Source organism: Phocoena sinus, chromosome 1 (assembly GCF_008692025.1).
Source record: "Phocoena sinus isolate mPhoSin1 chromosome 1, mPhoSin1.pri, whole genome shotgun sequence".
In the NCBI taxonomy this organism is placed as follows: Eukaryota; Metazoa; Chordata; class Mammalia; order Artiodactyla; family Phocoenidae; genus Phocoena; species Phocoena sinus.
The window spans coordinates 81,303,857-81,323,620 of NC_045763.1; the positions used below are offsets into that span (position 1 = coordinate 81,303,857).

At 39.8% G+C, this 19,764-nt stretch overlaps 1 pseudogene; it reads left to right on the top strand.

Moving 5' to 3' along the window:
* Nucleotides 1-1,060: 1,060 nt before the first annotated feature.
* LOC116760029 overlaps nucleotides 1,061-19,764 on the top strand; it is a 32,154-nt pseudogene continuing 13,450 nt past the window's right edge.

The following is a 19,764-nucleotide window of genomic DNA, read 5'->3' on the forward strand; positions in this document are numbered from 1 at the left end:
GTCTCACACAGCTATTTCCATTTCAATTAAGTATGTGGGATTTGGATTTTGGAAATGTGGTTTGGGTTATCTCAATTAAATATTTTGTGAGCACTATTTCTGACTTGCAAATAGTTACAAAATTGCTTCCTTCTCAACCCAAGCGTGTGGTGGGAAATTAAGAACAATTTGAAAGGGTCTCACCTTACCCAAGAGCTAATAATTCAGACCACAACCCACACTCAAACCCCGACTTTTTCAGCCACTGTGGATTTAGGGGAGGAAATAAGAGAAGGTCAGGCACTGGAGGGGGTGCCTCAGCTATTTGCACTCACTAGACAACGGGGTGTGGAAAGGAATTAAAGCTACAAAAAATTTGCCTTGCACCTCACCTCTGTCATACGCTTTTTAGGGATCAAGTTGCAAAAAACCACTTGCCTTGGGCTTCCCTGGTGGCGCAGTGGTTGAGAGTCCGCCTGCCGATACAGGGGACACGGGTTCGTGCCCCGGTCCGAGAAGATCCCACATGCCACGGAGCGGCTGGGCCCGTGAGCCATGGCCGCTGAGCCTGCACGTCCGGGGCCTGTGCTCCGCAACGGGAGAGGCCACAACAGTGAGAGGCCCGCGTACGGCAAAAACAAAAAAAACAAAAAAAAAACCCCACTTGCCTCTAAGAGCAGGCTTTACTTTAGTGCCGGGGTCCCCAGCCCCCGGGCCATGGACCGGTACTGGTCTTCGGCCTGGTAGGAACCGGGCCGCACAGTAGGAGGTGAGCGGCGGGCGAGCCAGCGAAGCTCCATCTGCCGCTCCCCATCACCCCCTATGGCTCCCCATCACTCGCATTACCGCCTGAACCATCCCCCACCTCCCGCCCCTCCCTGTCCGTGGAAAAATTATCTTCCACGAACCTGGTCCCTGGTGCCAAAAAGGCTGGGGACTGCTGCTTTAGGAGGACTAGCTGGCCTTCCAGCCGCCTATGGAGAATTGTTAGCCCATAGAGGAGAAGTGTGTGTGGCTGGCTGATTGCGGATCAACACCACCCATTCTACTTTGGCTCACCCAAGGCAGAGGTTCTCAGAGCATGGTCCCTAGACCAGCCATGTCAGCCTCAGCATCAGCTTTACTTGGGAAGTGGTTAGACAGGTACATCTCATGTCCCACCCCAGACCTACTGAATCAGAAACCTTGGGAGTGAGGCCCAGGAATCTGTGTTTTAATGAGCCTTTCAAGCAATACTGATGCAGCTCAAGTCTGAGGACCACCGACCTGGCATTCCGTACAGCCCATATGCAAAGTCAGGCCTCCAAGTCTGGTGAAATCCGCTCAATCCTTCCCATGTAATGGGAAAACAGTAAAAAAAAAAAAAAAAAAAAATTATTTATATAGATAGATGAACAAAAAAGGCACAGAGAGGATGCTGGATGGTGCTGCTTTAAACCACTAGGCACAGCAATGGTCTGTGGATCCATGTCTTTGGGGGTGAGGTGCTGGAAAGGTCAGCCCTCCAGTGACCAGCAATGTACACGCAAGTGAGTGAAAACATCCCCCCACTGTCCACTGAGCTGCCACAAAGCCCCGGGTCCTCTCTTAGAAACACTTCACTTTTCGGGGTACCTCGTGGTAAGCTGCGGCCCCCAGAAGTCTGTGCCAAGTTCTGTACCCACATCCCTCCATCTCACAACAACCCTAGACAATTATTTCTTCTCCATTTTATAAATGAGAAAACTGAGGAAATTAATTGTTTAAGTTCACACAGGAAGTAAGTAGTAGAGCTGGAATTCACCCTAAAATGTTGGACTCCAAAACCCCTGCTCTGTCTCACCTGCAAAATCCTGCCTTGTCTGATTAGAAGTGGTGAGGGGGATTTACAGGGCGGCACACAGTGGGTTAGCGGGAGAAGGAAATGCTCAAGCAAAGGAGGAGGCTGAAAGCCACAAGCGAAGAGCCATATGTGGCCCAGCAGACCCAGCAGCCACTGCTGGGTGGTGACCAGTAACAAGAATTCATTTTCACAAAAAAAAAGTAGGTGTTCACTCAAGTCTAAAAGGTAGGCAATTCCCACCAACGGTGCAAGCGGGTTCCCTTTTCTCCACACCCTCTCCAGCATTTATTGTTTGTAGATTTTTTGATGATGGCCATTCTGACCAGTGTGAGGTAATACCTCATTGCAGTTTTGATTTGCATTTCTCTAATGATTAGTGATGTGGAGCATGCTTTCGTGTGTTTGTTGGCAGACTGTATATCTTCTTTGGAGAAATGCTTGTTTCGGTCTTCTGCCCATTTTTGGATTGGGTTGTTTGTTTATTTGATATTGAGCTGCATGAGCTGCTTGTAAATTTTGGCGATTAATCTTTTGTCAGTTGCTTCGTTTGCAAATATTTTCTCCCATGCTGAGGGTTGCCTTTTCAATTTATTTATGGTTTCCTTTGCTGTGCAAAAGCGTTTAAGTTTCATTAGGTCCCATTGGTTTATTTTTGTTTTTATTTCCATTTCTCTAGGAGGTGGGTCAAAAAGGATCTTTCTGTGATTTATGCCATAGAGTGTTCTGCCTATGTTTTCCTCTAAGAGTTTTATAGTGTCTGGCCTTACATTTAGGTCTTTAATCCATTTTGAGTTTATTTTTGTGTATGGTGTTAGGGAGTGTTCTAATTTCATTCTTTTACATGTAGCTGTCCAGTTTTCCCAGCACCACTTATTGAAGAGGCTGTCTTTGCTCCATTGTAAATTGATACAGCCACTATGGAGAATAGTATAGAGGTTCCTTAAAAAACTAAAAATAGAACTACCATATGACCCAGCAATCCCACTACTGGGCATATACCCTGAGAAAACCATAATTCAAAAAGAGTCATGTACCAAAATGTTCATTGCAGCTCTATTTACAATAGCCAGGACATGGAAGCAATCTAAGTGTCCATTGACAGATGAATGGATAAAGAAGATGTAGCACATATATACAATGGAATATTACTCAGCTATAAAAAGAAAAAAATTGAGTTATTTGTAGTGAGGTGGATGGACATAGTGTCTGTCATACAGAGTGATGTAAGTCAGAAAGAGAAAAACAAATACCGTATGCTAACACGTATATATGGAATCTAAAAAATAAAGGGCGTTCTGAAGAACCTAGGGGCAGGATAGGAATAAAGACGCAGACGTAGAGAATGGACTTGAGGACACGGGGAGGGGGAAGGGTAAGCTGGGACGAAGTGAGAGAGTGGCATGGACTTATATACACTACCACATGTAAAATAGAAAGCTAGTGGGAAGCAGCTGCATAGTACAGGGAGATCAGCTCCATGCTTTGTGACCACCTAGAGGGGTGGGATAGGGAGGGTGCGAGGGAGATGTCAGAGGGAGGAGATATGGGGATGTATGTATATGCATAGCTGATTCACTTTGTTATAAAGCAGAAACTAACACAGCATTGTAAAGCAATTATACTCCAATAAAGATGTTAAAAAAATAAAAGGTAGGCAAATATGCAATTATTGTAGAAATGCTAAAATGCAATGTGCTTACACTGAATGGATTAAAATTTAAATATCATTTAGGAACAATTTACTTTTAGGGAAAAGAACCCATTTCCTGATGGTGCTAGCTAGATAAATGAAGTATCCCTGCAGTATACTTCTGTTCAAGTGCACGGTGAGTTTTTTTTTTTTTTTTTTAACATCTTTATTGGGGTATAATTGCTTTACAATGGTGTGTTAGTTTCTGCTTTATAACAAAGTGAATCAGCTATACATATACATATGTTCCCATATGTCTTCCCTCTTGCGTCTCCCTCCCTCCCACTCTCCCCATCCCACCCCTCCAGGCTGTCACAAAGCACCGAGCTAATATCCCTGTGCCTTGCGGCTGCTTCCCCCTAGCTATCTACCTTACTACGTTTGTTAGTGTGTATATGTCCATGACTCTCTCTCACCCTGTCAAAACTCAGCACGGTGAGTTTTTAAAGAATGGGTTTAGTTGTAAGTTCCGCACGGGTGAACAGTGTACCCACCCATTTCTTGTATTTCACCCCATGAGCTCAAGCGATGATGCTCAACGAATTTCTCCTGCAGTTTGGGCAGTCAGCATCCTCCAGGGAATTCACTTTAAACTAGAGAGTTTAACCAAAGCCAAGCAAAATTCAACACTTGGTTATTACTATTATTGTTTTAATAAGCATCTTCAGCAAACCTACCAATCTTCCAGAAAAAAAAAAAAAAAGAATCTAGTTCTTTTTCCCTGTTGACAAGGGAGTAACTTATGAAAATATTGCCTACAGTACAAAGAGTGATGCAATGACAGGCAACACTCAAACTGGCGATTAATTAGAACTTGCGTCTCCTGCCTGTTTCTAGTATGTTGATTAGGTCTGTCCTTGCCATGTGGGGTTGTGTCTTCCACGTGAAACACTAGAGAAGGCGGCAGCATTCCTATTCTGAGGATGGAAGAAACATTAATTATTCCTTGGAATCCTGTTGGGTGAAGTGGGTTTTTTTTCTTCCCTTCACCAAGCGAAACAGGAGAATTATTTCCTAATAAAACTTTCACGAGGCCAGATAGTGTTGCTTGAACATAATTTTTAATATGCAGTGGCCTGGAACCTGGCAGATATTGGCAGAGTGGGTGCCCCTGTTTTAAAAAGCTGAATGTGGCTGACAGTAATATCACTGCTTCCTTATGTCTATTAGAGTCAGGGCAAGGTTAGACAAATACATTCCCACCAGCACAAAACAGCAACTCTCCAAAATGTATGTCAGTGGTGTATTTACAGCCAAATCCAGAAGGAGCTTGTACTTCTTATGCTGCTCCCATTAATGAGACAAATGTCAGCATCCATAAGCTATTTTTTTCTTCCTGCTTATCAAATCTTTCAAAACATTGATAACTAGTCTTTATAGATTGTGAAAGTCAGATATAACTCTGAATGTATTACTTTACTGGACCCCTTGGGGTAAACTTATCACCTGGAAACCGTTTTACATGGACGATTTGACTTTCATGTGGAGTGTCATAATGCACCCTGGTTGGAAATCTAAAATAAAATATCTGGACTACAACCTTCCTCTTGGTGGAATTTATGATTCCCTCAGTACAATAATTTTGAAAACTGTATCCCTTAAGCTACAAGACTTGATAAATTATTAACTGCTTGAATTGAAGAAGCTTTCCAATAGGCTTATGTGCTATCTAGAGGCACGGATTAATTTCTACTGAACTAGAAGCTCACCTCAAACTGTTTTTCAGCAGTCTAAACTACCTGCTTCCTCTTCTGTCTAGGACAGATCAAAGTGTCCATTTCCTCTCTGGCAGCTCCGAGGGGTGCTGCTTTTAGCAAAGCTCTACCAAAAGACAATGACCATTGATCCACCAGAGAATTGGTTGTGTTCAGGCAATCACACCCCAGAGAGACTTGCCTCCACCTGGGGCTCTTATCTTTCTATTTCTCGTGGCATTTTCTGGTTTAAATTCTACTCTGGAGGAACTGAACTGGTATACAGAGAATGCTGGTAGGAGGGAGTCTGGAGGGTATTGTTTTTGTGAACTTAGGGAATAGCATTTTTTTTTAACTGTCAGGAGCTTGTGCTGCCACAAGGAAAATGTTCACCTGTTTTCTGCTTTTACAGCCCCTCTTCTCTCATCCCAGACACCGTGCCTTGAAAATCCTCCACGACCAGGTGTATAAGAACCACCAGACTGACCAAAGGCAGAAAGAGCCCAGAAAGCTTTCCGCAGAGGCTCTCCTTTTTTTTGGGAGGGGGAATTTTTTTTTTTATTCAAACAGAAAGTCACAAAAATTATAATTAACCTCATCAGTTCACTCAGTCCCATGTAATTAGTTTGTTTTTCATCTTGATTTTTGTTAACACTTTTATGAATTCATCAGTTTTCCATTAGAGTTCTGAAAATGCTTATTCATTCAGTTCAGCAGTATAGTCAGTTACCAGAAACCTGTACTTGTCAGAGTCTTTTCCATGAATTCCTTGAAGATGAAACCCCTTTATAGGAACATTTTTGCAAAAGCATCAGAGTACACTCAGAACTGTCTGTAGATGACAAAAGACTTAAAAATGACGACAGTTAAAGATTTGATGAAAGTTCATAATAATGCAATTGACAAGGAGATTTAGTTATTTCTGAGATATACATTTTAAAGTAATAACTAGAATTATGACTTATAACATTATACCAGAACATATAAGATTTTTAGAAATTTCATGTAATGTCTGAAACATTAACATATTTCCATACAAATAACCCAAAGAAAGTTTAGTATTAGTTGGTTTTTTGTTTGTTTTTTTATACTGCAGGTTCTTATTAGTCATCCATTTTATACACATCAGTATATACATGTCAATCTGAATCACCCAATTCAGCACACCACCATCCCCACCCCACTGTGGTTTTCCCCCCTTGGTGTCCATATGTTTGTTCTCTACATCTGTGTCTCAACTTCTGCCCCCTCAGAGCTCTTCTAATAGATTCTTTCTCTTCACCCAGGTCAGTTGAGTTGGGAGTACATTTAATTATCTGTTTTATGGTCAATTCTATGTGTAGTCAAGATAATGCTAACTGTCTTGATATAGGGACAGCTTCTATAAACACCGTTTTGGGGACACAACAGTGCAGTACCCAAGAGCACATTGCAATAGAAAGCAATGTGTTCTGTGGCCCAAGGTGCCAGGAACATGTGAAAGTATTTAGGATCAGTTGCTCCACAGGAAAACTTGAAATTCCCTGACATTTCACAGCTCATGTATGAAAGAAGTAGAGGCTTTCCCCAGTTTGATAATGATCCTAAAACTTTACATGACATTACATATAACATATTGTAAAGATGAAGTAAACTTTTAAAAACTATCATTAATAAGAAATGAATTTTTATCAACCACATTAAAGGATAGACTGAACAGGTAGGTAGTCAATTGTAGGGAAAGTGTCATAGAGGTGTAGCCAGTTAATCAATTAACATAGGTTAGTTTTGTGGCTTTTGTGAGGCTTACAATGTGCTGCTTCCTTTTTTTAATTTATAATTGTGTTTTTCCCTCCACTTAAATAAATATTCACTTTGTACTCAATTTTGTATCAGTGATTTTGTATTTTTTTTTTTTTTTCTTAAAGAGAGTCCTCCAAATTGAATAAGCTTCAGGCCTCACAATACCTGGATCTACCCCCGGGTGGTTTAATCACCCTTCTCTAATCCTGGGATGTCAAACTTTGGATAATATAATCATCTTCTATGTGTATAATCTGATCGATTACCAGGACTAAGTTTTTTAGAATTTATAGTTTAAAAATCTTTATTAAACCTAAAGATTTGGGGAGTTCCCTGGTGGCCTAGTGATTAGGATTCTGGGCTTTCACTGCCATGGCCCAGGTTCAATTCCTGGTCGGGGACTGTGATCCCACAAGCCGTGTCGTGCAGCCAAAAAAAAAACCTGAAGCTTTATATATACCTCTTTATGGGGAATATATCGAATACTTCAGCAAATCAACATTGAGATTCTTTTTTCAAGTTAGCATAATAGAGTACTCTAAAGGCTCTAAAGTTCTCTATGAAAAACATCTCTTTATGGTGAGTTTCTAAATTTTTCTTTTGCCCTGCTAGCTATTTAATTATTTATTAGTCATCTTTCTCTCTTTTAAAAAGGATGTGTATACCAAAGACTTTTGTCATCCAATAAATATTAACATGTAAGGTTTAAAAATATGTTGAGAATTAGTTACCTAACTTATTTAATGAATAAATAATGCAATGATCAAAGGCTGAATCAATGAGTAAAGTCTGTTACTTAAAGGATCACAAGATACTACTTTTCTATAAGAGAATCTAAAGTTATCCCTTAAGGGATCATCATTTGCAGGAAGATGTTCTCCCTGAGGGGACTGTGGACTGGCTGGCAAGCTGAAGGTGCTACTATGTATTTCTCTGGCCTTCCCAGCAGCCAGTATACAGCAAGCAGTTTCTAAACAAGCTCTATTTTGCAGATGGGGAAGGAGCCAGTAAGCACTGGACTGTTGCAGGGCCAAAATTTGGGGCAAATCTCAGAGGAACCCATCTCCTTCCTCCAGAGAGCATGCGGGACACTTGCCTGGAAGCAGGGCAGATGATTCCAGGAGCTGTTTCTCACCAGCAGTGACCCTTAAGCCACCGGCCATGGTGCAAGGGCATATGGTGGGTACTTGGTAAATTTTCAGGGGTTTCTAGGCCACAGTAATTTCTCCCCTAATCTTTTAGCCAGGCTGTTGGAAAACCTTTTTAGAATATGGAAACTGGAGCTTCCTTTCACCCTTCAAAAGAAGGTTGACCCTGCAGAGGACAGAATGAAAGCAGAGAAAGCACCACTGTCTCTTCCCCAGGAGACCCCTGGGCACACAACCCTCTTTGTTAGCTGTACAGAAAACCAAGTTTGAAGTTGGTAACTTTGGCTGTCACACAGCCTATGCATTTGTAGAGCATTTAGCTTATTGACCTAAATGTTCTCATGTTTAGAAAAAAAAATGTAGTCTAATTAATTCACAATAAAAAATCTTCCATTTCATAGAAGATAAAATTCATATAACCCAAACAGAATTGAATGTGTGGTAGGATGAAGTCATCAGCATGCAGCCATCAGCATGCAGCAGCCTTAAAAATTACAATATCTGACCTTAGTATGTGTGAATCTATCAGGATTCCATTGTCAACATGTATATTTTTCAATATTCTTCTCTGAGCTGAAATTATGTCATTTATATGCAAATGACCACATCTTCAGCAGCTGCTGCTTCTCCGTTGAAGCTGAGGGACTTATTTGCACTTAATAAAGCCTCATAAATAGGTTTTGCCTCTAAAAGGGTGGGGGAGCAGGAAACCCATCAGAGCCTTTTACAGTTACAAGCTTCTTTTTGTTTTGAAAGCGAGCGGCCACCTCTAAGAGGACGGTTCTCAGTTATCAAAGAAACAGGACTCCTCACCCAGCCAGCTCGCTCCTTCCCTCCTTGGGAAACAAACGCTCCCGTCCTTCCTGGCACCTTTTTGCCACCGCAGCTGTGGGTATCGCCAGTCTCCAGGCGGGTTGTGATTTAATCCAGACTTTAGTACAAAGGGGGACTGCTCTCTGAGCAGAGTCTCCTGCCAGGTGGTAAGAACAGGTGTCCAGCCCCAGGAAGACCCCTCAGGACCCCACAGGCTGTCCTGTCCAAGAGGAGGAGGGGAATCCCTCCGCAAGTGGAGGGGAATTTTTCCTTTCATGAGTTATGAGTTTCCCTTTAAAACACTCTACATAGGGAAGGGACAGCATTTGGGAAATATTTGTACACTCTGACGGCCCGATCAAACAGCATTAAAAGAATGTTAAAAACTCACCTTAGGGGAGACTTTAAGATGGCGGAGGAGTAAGATGTGGAGATCACCTTCCTCCCCACACATACATCAGAAATACATCTACATGTGGAACAACTCCTACAGAACACCTACTGAACACTGGCAGAAGACCTCAGACCTCCCAAAAGGCAAGAAACTCCCCATGTACCTGGGTAGGGCAAAAGAAAAAAGAAAAAACAGAGACAAAAGAATAGGGACAGGACCTACACCACTGGGAGGGAGCTCTGAAGGAGGAAAGGTTTCCACACACTAGAAGCCCCTTTGCGGGTGGAGACTGCCGGTGGCAGAGGGGGAAAGCTTCGGAGCCGCGGAGGAGAGCGCAGCCACAGGGGTGCGGAGGGCAAAGCGGAGAGATTCCCGCACAGAGGATCAGGGCTGACCGGCACTCACCAGCCCGAGAGGCTTGTCTACTCCCCCGCCTAGGTGGCGGGGTCTGGGAGCTGAGGCTCGGGCTTCGGAGGTCGGATCCCAGGGAGAGGACTGGGGTTGGCTGCGTGAACACAGCCTGAAGGGGGCTAGTGCATCACAGCTAGCCAGGAGGGAGTCTGGGAAAAAGTCTGGAGCTGCGGAAGAGGCAAGAGACCATTGTTTTGGGGTGCGCAAGGAGAGGGGATTCAGAACACCGCCTAAACAAGCTTCCAGAGATGAGCGGGATCCATGGCTATCAGCGTGGACACCAGAGATGGGCATGAGATGCTAAGGCTGCTGCTGCGGCCACCAAGAAGCCTGTGTGCAAGCACAGGTCACTATGCACACCTCCCCTCTGGGAGCCTGTGCAGCCTGCCACTGCCAGGGTCCCGTGAACCAGGGACAACTTCCCTGGGAGAATGCACAGTGTGCCTCAGGCTGTTGCAATGTCATGCTGGACTCTGCTGCCGCAGGCTCGCCCCGCATTCCGTGCCCCTCCCTCCCCACGGCCTGAGTGTGCCAGAGCCCCCGAAACAGCTGCTCCTTTAACCCTGTCCTGTCTGAGTGAAGAACAGACACCTTCAGGCTACCTTTATGCAGAGGGGGGGCCAAATCCAAAGAGGAACCCTGGGAGCTGTGCGAACAAAGAAGAGAAAGCGAAATCTCTCCCAGCAGCCTCAGGAGCAGCGGATTAAATCTCCACAATCAACTTGAGGTACCCTGCATCTGTGGAATACCTGAATACACAATGAATCATCCCAAAATTGAGGCTGTGGACTTTGGGAGCAAAGATATATATATATTTTTCCTTCTTCTCTTTTTTTGAGTGTGTATGTGTATACTTCTTTGTGTGATTTTCTCTGTATAGCTTTGCTTTCACCATTTGTCCTAGGGTTCTGCCTGTCTGGGTTTTTTTGTTTGTTTTTTCTTTTTTAGTATAGTTTCTAGTGCTTGTTATCATTGGTGGATTTGTTTTTTGGTTTGGTTGCTCTCTTCTTTCTTTCTGTTTTTTTTTTCTTTTTTTATTACTTCAAAATGTTCTTATTTTCTATAATTATTTTTTATTTTAATAACTTTAATTTAATTTTATTTTCTTCTTTTCTCCATTACTTCTGAGCCGTGTGGCTGACAGAGTCTTGGTGCTCTGGCCAGGTGTCAGGCCTGTGCCTCTGAGGTTGGAGAACCAAGTTCAGGACATTGGTCCACCAGAGACATCCCAGCTCCATGTAATATCAAACGGCAAAAGCTCTCCCAGAGATCTCCATCGCAATGCTAAGACCCAGCTCCATTCAACGACCAGCAAGCTACAGTGCTGGACACGCTATGACAAACAACTAGCAAGACAGGAACACAACACAATGCATTAGCAGAGAGGCTGCCTAAAATCATAATAAGGTCACAGACACCCCAAAACACAAGACCGGATGCAGAACTGCCCACCAGAAAGACAAGACGCAGCCTCATCAACCAGAACACAGACACCAGTTCCCTCCCCCAGGAAGCCACACAACCCACTGAAACAACCTTAGCCACTGGGGGCAGACACCAAAAACAACAGGAACTATGAACCTGCAGCCTGTGAAAAGGAGACCTCAAACATAGTAAGTTAAACAAATGAGAAGACACAGAAACACACAGCAGATGAAGGAGCAAGGTAAAAACCCACCAGACCAAACAAATGAGTAGGAAATACACAGTCTACCTGAAAAAGAATTCAGAGGAATGATGTTAAAGATGATCAAATCTTGGAAATGGAATGGAGAAAATACAAGAGAAGTTTAAAAATGACCTAGAAGAAGTAAAGACCAAACGAACAATGATGAACAACACAATAAATGAAATTAAAAACTCTCTAGAAGGAATCAATAGCAGAATAACTGAGGCAGAAGAATGGATAAGTGACCTGGAAGATAAAATAGTGGAAATTTTAATGCAGAGCAGAATAAAGAAAAAAGAATGAAAAGAATTGAGGACAGTCACAGAGACCTCTCGGACAACACTAAACACACCAACATTCGAATTATAGGGGTCCCAGAAGAAGAAGAGAAAAAGAAAGGGACTGAGAAAATATTTCAAGAGATTATACTTGAAAACTTCCCTAATATGGGAAAAGAAATAGTTAATCAAGTCCAGGAAACACAGAGAGTCCCATACAGGATAAATCCAAGGAGAAACACACCAAGACACATATTAATCAAACTATCAAAAATTAAATACAAAGAACAAATATTAAAAGCAGCAAGGGAAAAACAACAAATAACACATAAGGAAATCCCCATAAGGTTAACAGCTGAACTTTCAGCAGAAACTCTGCAAGCCAGAAGGGAGTGGCAGGACATATTTAAAGTGATGAAGGAGAAATCGTACAACCAAGATTACTCTACCCAGCAAGGATCTCATTCAGATTTGACGGAGAAATTAAAAGCTTTACAGACAAGCAAAAGCTAAGAGAATTCAGCACCACCAAACCAGCTTTACAACAAATCCTAAAGGCACTTCTCTAGCCAGGAAACACAAGAGAAGGAAAAGACCTACAATAACAAACCCAAAACAATTAAGAAAATGGTAATAGGAACATACATAATAATTACCTTAAATATAAATGGATTAAATGCTGCAACCAAAAGACATAGACTGGCTGAATGGATACAAAAACAAGACCCATATATACGCTGTCTACAAGAGACCCACTTCAGACCTAGGGACACATACAGACCGAAAGTGAGGAGATAGAAAAAGATATTCCATGCAAATGGAAATCAAAAGACAGCTGGAGTAGCAGTTCTCATATCAAACAAAATGGACTTTAAAACAAAGAATATTACAAGAGACAAAGAAGGGCACTACATAATGATCAAGGGATCAATCCAAGAAAAGGTATAACAATTGTAAATATTTATGCACTCAACATAGGAGCACCTCAATACATAAGGCAAATGATAACTGCCATAAGAGGGGAAATCGACAGTAACACAATCATAGGAGAGGGCTTTAACACCCCACTTTCACCAATGGACAGATCATCCAAAATGAAAATAAATAAGGAAAAACAAGCTTTAAATGATACATTAAACAGGACAGACTAAATTGATATTTATAGGACATTCCATCCAAAAACAACAGAACACACTTTCTTCTCAAGTGCTCATGGAACATTCTCCAGGATAGATCATATCTTGGGTCACAAATCAAGCCTTGGTAAAGTTAAGAAAATTGAAATCTTATCAAGTATCTTTTCTGACCACATGCTATGAGACTAGATATCAATTATAAGAAAAAATCGTAAAAAAATACAAACACATGGAGGCTAAACAATACACTACTTAATAACCAAGAGATCACTGAAGAAATCAAAGAGGAAATCAAAAAATACCTTGAAACAAATGACAATGAAAACACAACGACCCAAGACCTGTGGGATGCAGCAAAAGCAGTTCTAAGAGAGAAGTTTATAGCAATACAATCCTACCTCAAGAAACAAGAAACATCTCAAATAAACAACCTAACCTTACACCTAAAGCAGTTAGAGAAAGGAGAAGAAAAAAAAGCCCAAATTTAGCAGAAGAAAAGAAATCAGAAAGATCAGATCAGAAATAAAAGAAAAAGAAATGAAGGAAACAATAGCAAAGATCAATAAAACTAAAAGCTGGTTCTTTGAGAAAATAGACAGAATTGATAAACCATCAGCCAGACTCATCAAGAAAAAAAAGGGAGAAGACTCAAATCAATAGAATTAGAAGTGAAAAAGGAGAAGTAACAACTGACACTGCAGAAATACAAAGGATCATGAGAGATTACTACAAGCAACTGTATGCCAACAAAATGGACAACCTGGAAGACATGGACAAATTCTTAGAAAAGCACAACCTTCCAACTGAACCAGGAAGAAATAGAAAATATAAACAGACCAGTCGCAAGCACTGAAATTGAGACTGTGATTAAAACTCTTCCAACAAACAAAAGCTCAGGACAAGATGGCTTCACAGGAGAATTCTATCAAACATTTAGAGAACAGCTAACACCTATCCTTCTCAAACTCTTCCAAAATATAGCAGAGGGAGGAACACTCCCAAACTCATTCTACGAGGCCACCATCACCCTGATACCAAAACCAGACAAAGACGTCACAGAGAAAGAAAACTACAGGCCAATATCACTGATGAAAAGAGATGTAAGAATCCTCAACAAAATACTAGCAAACAGAATCCAACAGCACATGAGACGGATCATACACCATGATCAATTGGGGTTTATCCCAGGAATGCAAGGATTCTTCAATATACTCAAGTCAATCAACATGATACACCATATTAACAAACTGAAGGATAAAAACCATATCATCATCTCAATAGATGCAGAAAAAGCTTTCAACGAAACTCAATATGAATTTATGATAAAAATCCTCCAGAAAGTAGGCATAGAGAGAATTTTCCTCAACATAATAAAGGCCATATATGAAAAACCCACAGCCAACATCATCCTCAATGGTGAAAAACTGAAACCATTTCTAAGATCAGGAACAAAACGCGGTTGCCCACTCTCACCACTATTATTCAACATAGTTTTGGAAGTTGTAGCCACAGCAATCAGAGAAGAAAAAGAAATAAAAGGAATGCAAATTGGAAAAGAAGAAGTAAAGCTGTCACTGTTTGCAGATGACATGATACTATATATAGAGAATCCTAAAGACACTACCAGAAAATTACTAGAGCTAATCAATGAATTTGGTAAAGTAGCAGGATACAAAATTAATGCACAGAATTCTCTTGCATTCCTATTCACTACTGATGAAAAATCTGAAAGAGAAATTAAGGAAACACTCCCATTTACCATTGCAACAAAAAGAATAAAATACCTAGGAATAAACCTACCTAAGGAGACAAAAGACCTGCACGCAGAAAACTATAAGACACTGAGGGAAGAAATTAAAGATGATATAAACAGATGGAGAGATACACCATATTCTTGGATTGGAATAATCAACGTTGTGGAAATGACTATACTACCCAAAGCAATCTACAGATTCAATGCAATCCCTATCAAACTACCAATGGCATTTTTCACAGAAATAGAACCAAAAATTTCACAAGTTGTATGGAAACAAAAAAGGCCCTGAATAGCCAAAGCAATCTTGAGAAAGAAAAATAGAGCTGGAGGAATCAGGCTCCCTGTCTTCAGACTATACTACAAAGCTACAGTAATCAAGACAGTATGGTACTGGCACAAAAACAGAAATATAGATCAATGGAGCAGGTTAGAAAGCCCAGAGATAAACCCACACACATATGGTCACCTTATTTTTGATAAAGGAGGCAAGAATATAAAATATAGAAAAGACAGCCTCTTCAATAAGTGGTGCTGGGAAAACTGGACAGCTACATGTAAAAGAATGAAATTAGAACACTCCCTAACACCATACACAAAAATAAACTCAAAATGGATTAAAGACCTAAATGTAAGGGCAGACGCTATAAAATTCTTAGAGGAAAACATAGGCAGAACACTCTGTGACATTAATCACAGCAAGATCCTTTTTGACCCACCTCCTAGAGAAATGGAAATAAAAACAAAAATAAACAAATGGGACCTAATGAAGCTTAAAAGCTTTTGCACAGCAAAGGAAACCATAAACAAGATGAGAAGACAACCCTCAAAATGAGAGCAGATGTTTGCAAATGAAGCAAATGACAAAGGATTAATCTCCTCATTTTACAAGCAGCTCATGCAGCTCAATATCAAAAAAACAAACAACGTAATCTAAAAATGGGCAGAAGACCGAAATAGACATTTCTCCAAAGAAGACATACCAATTGCCAACAAACACATGAAAGGATGCTCCACATCACTAATCATTACAGAAATGCAAATCAAAACTGCAATGAGATATCACCTCACACCAGTCAGAATGGCCATCATCAATTTATGTACAAACAATAAATGCTGGAGACGGTGTGGAGAAAAGGGAACCCACTTGCACTGTTGGTGAGAATGTAAATTGATACAGCCAATATGGAGAAGAGTATGGAGGTTCCTTAAAAAACTAAAAATAGAACATAAACTTTTTTAAGAACTTGGGATTCATGTAATTTGTTCATATAAAAAATTTAATATCATTTTGTTACCTAACGCATTTTCTCTTCTTTCATATAATCACTTATAAATGAGCATAAATTCCTCTGTTTTGAATTAGTGTTAACTATGGTTCAATTACTGTGATTGTGATTTTATGTACGTCATCAAATGTTTTTTCTTATACAAGTCGTTCATATATTAGGGAGCCAGAGATACATATTTGGTGGTAAATTTTGTATGTAAAAGCAAAATTACAAAGAAACAGATGAAATTAAATTATAGGATAAATATAGCTGATAATCAGCTTTTAATAATTAGCTAATTCCTATGGTAATATTTGTGTGTTTTCTATTGCTAATAATGTCATTCAGGTAAGGAAGAATTATAAAACAAGTGGCTGGACCAACAAAGAGAACACAAAGAAAGCTATTAGACATGCACTGTGTTATTTGTGGTTAGTTCCTTGAGGACAATGCCAGATCCTTGATTTAGACTGAGATGGGAAGCAGATCTTAAAAGATTTTTGTCATTTTAATGATGTTTGAATATCATGTTTCTATATACTTAGTAATTTGTCTGTGCAGTCTTGTCTTTTTAAAAATCTTTATGAGTATTTTAATAAAAGCTTGGGAGAAAGGTAAAGAAAAGAAAAACAAAACAAAACACCTAAAAATAGAACTACCATATGACCCAGCAATCCCATTATGGGCATATACCCTGCAAAAACCATAACTCAAGAAGAGTCATGTACCACAATGTTCATTGCAGGTCTATTTACAATAGTCAGGACATGGAAGCAACCTAAGTGTCCATCGACAGATGAATGGATAAAGAAGATGTGGCACATATATACAATGGAATATGACTCAGCCATAAAAAGAAACGAAACTGAGTTATTTGTAATGAGGTGGATGGATCTAGAGACTGTCATACAGAGTGAAGTAAGTCAGAAAGAGAAAAACAAATACCGTATGCTAACACATTTATACAGAATCTAAAAAAAAAAAAGTTATGAAGAACCTAGGGGCAGGACAGGAATAAAGATGCAGATGTAGAGAATGGACTTGAGGACATGCGGAGGGAGAAGGGTAAGCTGGGACGAAGTTAGAGAGTGGCAGGGACTCATATACACTACCAAATGTAAAATAGCTAGCTAGTGGGAAGCAGCCACATAGCACAGGGAGATCAGCTCCATGGTTTGTGACCACCTAGAGGGGTGGGATAGGGCGGGTGGGAGGGAGATGCAAGAGGGAGGAGATATGGGGATATATGTAAATGTATAGCTGATTCACTATGTTATAAACAGAAACTAACACAGCATTGTAAAGCAATTATACTCCAATAAAGATGCTAAAAAAAGAAAAGTAAGGTGCCAAATTATTTTTATTCCTGATATATATCACTGGAAAAAAAAAACTCACCTTAATTCATGGGGTAAGTACCTAGTATTTCTCCTTTCCCCCTCCAACTCCCATCTTCCTAGCTGGCCCTTATTTGTCAACAGAATTGGATGGAAAAGGAAAAGATTATGTATGCATTTGGTGTGCATATAAGATGAATTCTACCCATTTTCTATTAATGCTCCTATAAAACCACCCAGCCTTCTATATTGGGGTCAACAGAAACGTTTCATTTACCATTTAAGACCACTTAAGACATGCAAAAAAAAAATAGAAGAATATTAAGGGGATAATTTCCTCCTGCTCTTAGATGCTAAGACAAACCTGAGGCATTTATGAAAAATAGATACTGATGTGAAGCAGGGTCATTTATTTTTAAAGCACTGTGCTGCTGATTTGGTAATAATGACCTATTATCCCTGTCAGAGTAATAGACTATTCCTGGAACTTCATTTCTGGTGTGTGAGCAACTGACATAGTAGAGATGATTATACTGTCTAATAAATGTGTATAATCATTGAAGACACTGGTTGACAATACTATCATTAAATTGTCACCAGCTTGGCAAAGAGACAAACACCTCTACCACATCAACCTATCAGAGATGTTTATAACTGCAAAAACATCCAAGCACAATATTAATGTTAATAACTGAACTCTCATACACACACACACACACACACACACACACACACACACACCCCTAAAATTCCAGCCACTAGGCCCAAAGTGTGGCCAGGGATGAGTTGGAAAGAAGTGATACCTGGTCCTTGAGTCAGGAGTCCTGGGCTCTAAGCTCATCTCTCTGAGCCTCAGTTCCTTTCATTTTTAAAATAGAGATCATGTCTGTCCTGTGCATCTCACAATATTATTATCAGTAACAAAACTGTAAAAGATACAAAATACCAGGTAATAATAATATATTATTATGTATCTATATAACATTATGGTACAAGTTGCTCTTGGTATATTTAAGATTTTACATTGGTTTACTTTTTTAAAAAATTGTGGTGAAATACATATAACATTTATCATAACCATTTTCAATTGTACAGGTCAGTAGTATTAAATATGCACATTATTGTACAACCTTTATCAGCATCCATTTGCATAACTCTTTTCATTTTACATCACTGAAACTCCGTACCCGTTCAACAATAACGTCTTACTCCTCTCCTCCCTCCAGCCCCTGGCAACCACCTTCCTATCTTCTGTCTCTATGAATTTGACTACTTTAGATATATAAGTGGAATCATACAGTATTTATCCTTTTGTGTCTGGCTTATTACAGTTTGCATAATGTCCTCAAGGTTCATTCATGTTGCAACATATGTCATAGTTTCCTTCCTTTTTAGCTTAATAATATTTCAGTGTATCTATAAATCGCTTTTGGTTATCCATTTATGGGTTGATGAATACCTGGGTTCCTTCTACCTTCTGGCTATTGTGAATAATGCCATAATTTATATGAATAGGAAAATAGGAATATATTCTATTTATGAGTATGAATATATAACTTCAAGACCCTGCTCTCAATTATTTTGGTTATATACCCAGAAGTGGAATTGCTGGATCACATGGTAATTCTATGGTTAATTTTTGAGGAACTCCCATACTGTTTCTCACAGTGGCTGCACCATTTTACATTTCCACCAACAGTGCACAAGGGTTCTACTTTCTCCACATTATCAACAAGGCTTATTTTCTGTTTTTTTTTTCTTTTTTTTAGATAGCAGCCATCCTAATAGGTATAAGGTGGTATACATTGGTTTATTTTTTTGTCTTTTTTTTTTTTTTTTTTTTTTTGCGGTACACGGGCCTCTCACTGTTGTGGCCTCTCCCATTGCGGAGCACAGGCTCCGGACACGCAGGCTCAGTGGCCATGGCTCACGGGCCCAGCCGCTCCGCGGCATGTGGGATCTTCCTGGAACGGGGCACGAACCCGTGTCCCCTGCATTGGCAGGCGGACTCTCAACCACTGCGCCACCAGGCAAGCCCCATTGGTTTATTTTTAATACAATGAAGGACAAGAACCATTGTTTAATATTATCATGAAAGTTTTCACATTTGGAATGACATTTTATTTTATTTTTATTGAAGTATACTTGATTTACAATGTTGTGTTAGTTTCAGATGTACAGCTAAGTAATTCAGTTATACATACATATATATCTATTTTGTTTTTCAGATTTTTCTGCCTTACAGATTATTACAAATATTGGAATGACATATTTTTTAACCATAAATTAGATTTGCCAAATATGTTTACAACTATAGTACAGAGTAATTTAGGAGCTCCTCTAACACCTGTGTGTGTGTATATATATATATATATAAACAGGTATTTACATATATAGTTTTAATGGAAATTTGCCCCCCAGAAATTATTTATATGTTAATTATATATGTAACTCATACATATATAAATAGTGGTACCTAAGAAGGTTTATAATTTATATATGTATATATAAATTACAAACCTTCTTAGTTTTATATATGTATAAAACTTAGTTATATATAACTTCTTAGTTACATATATATATATTT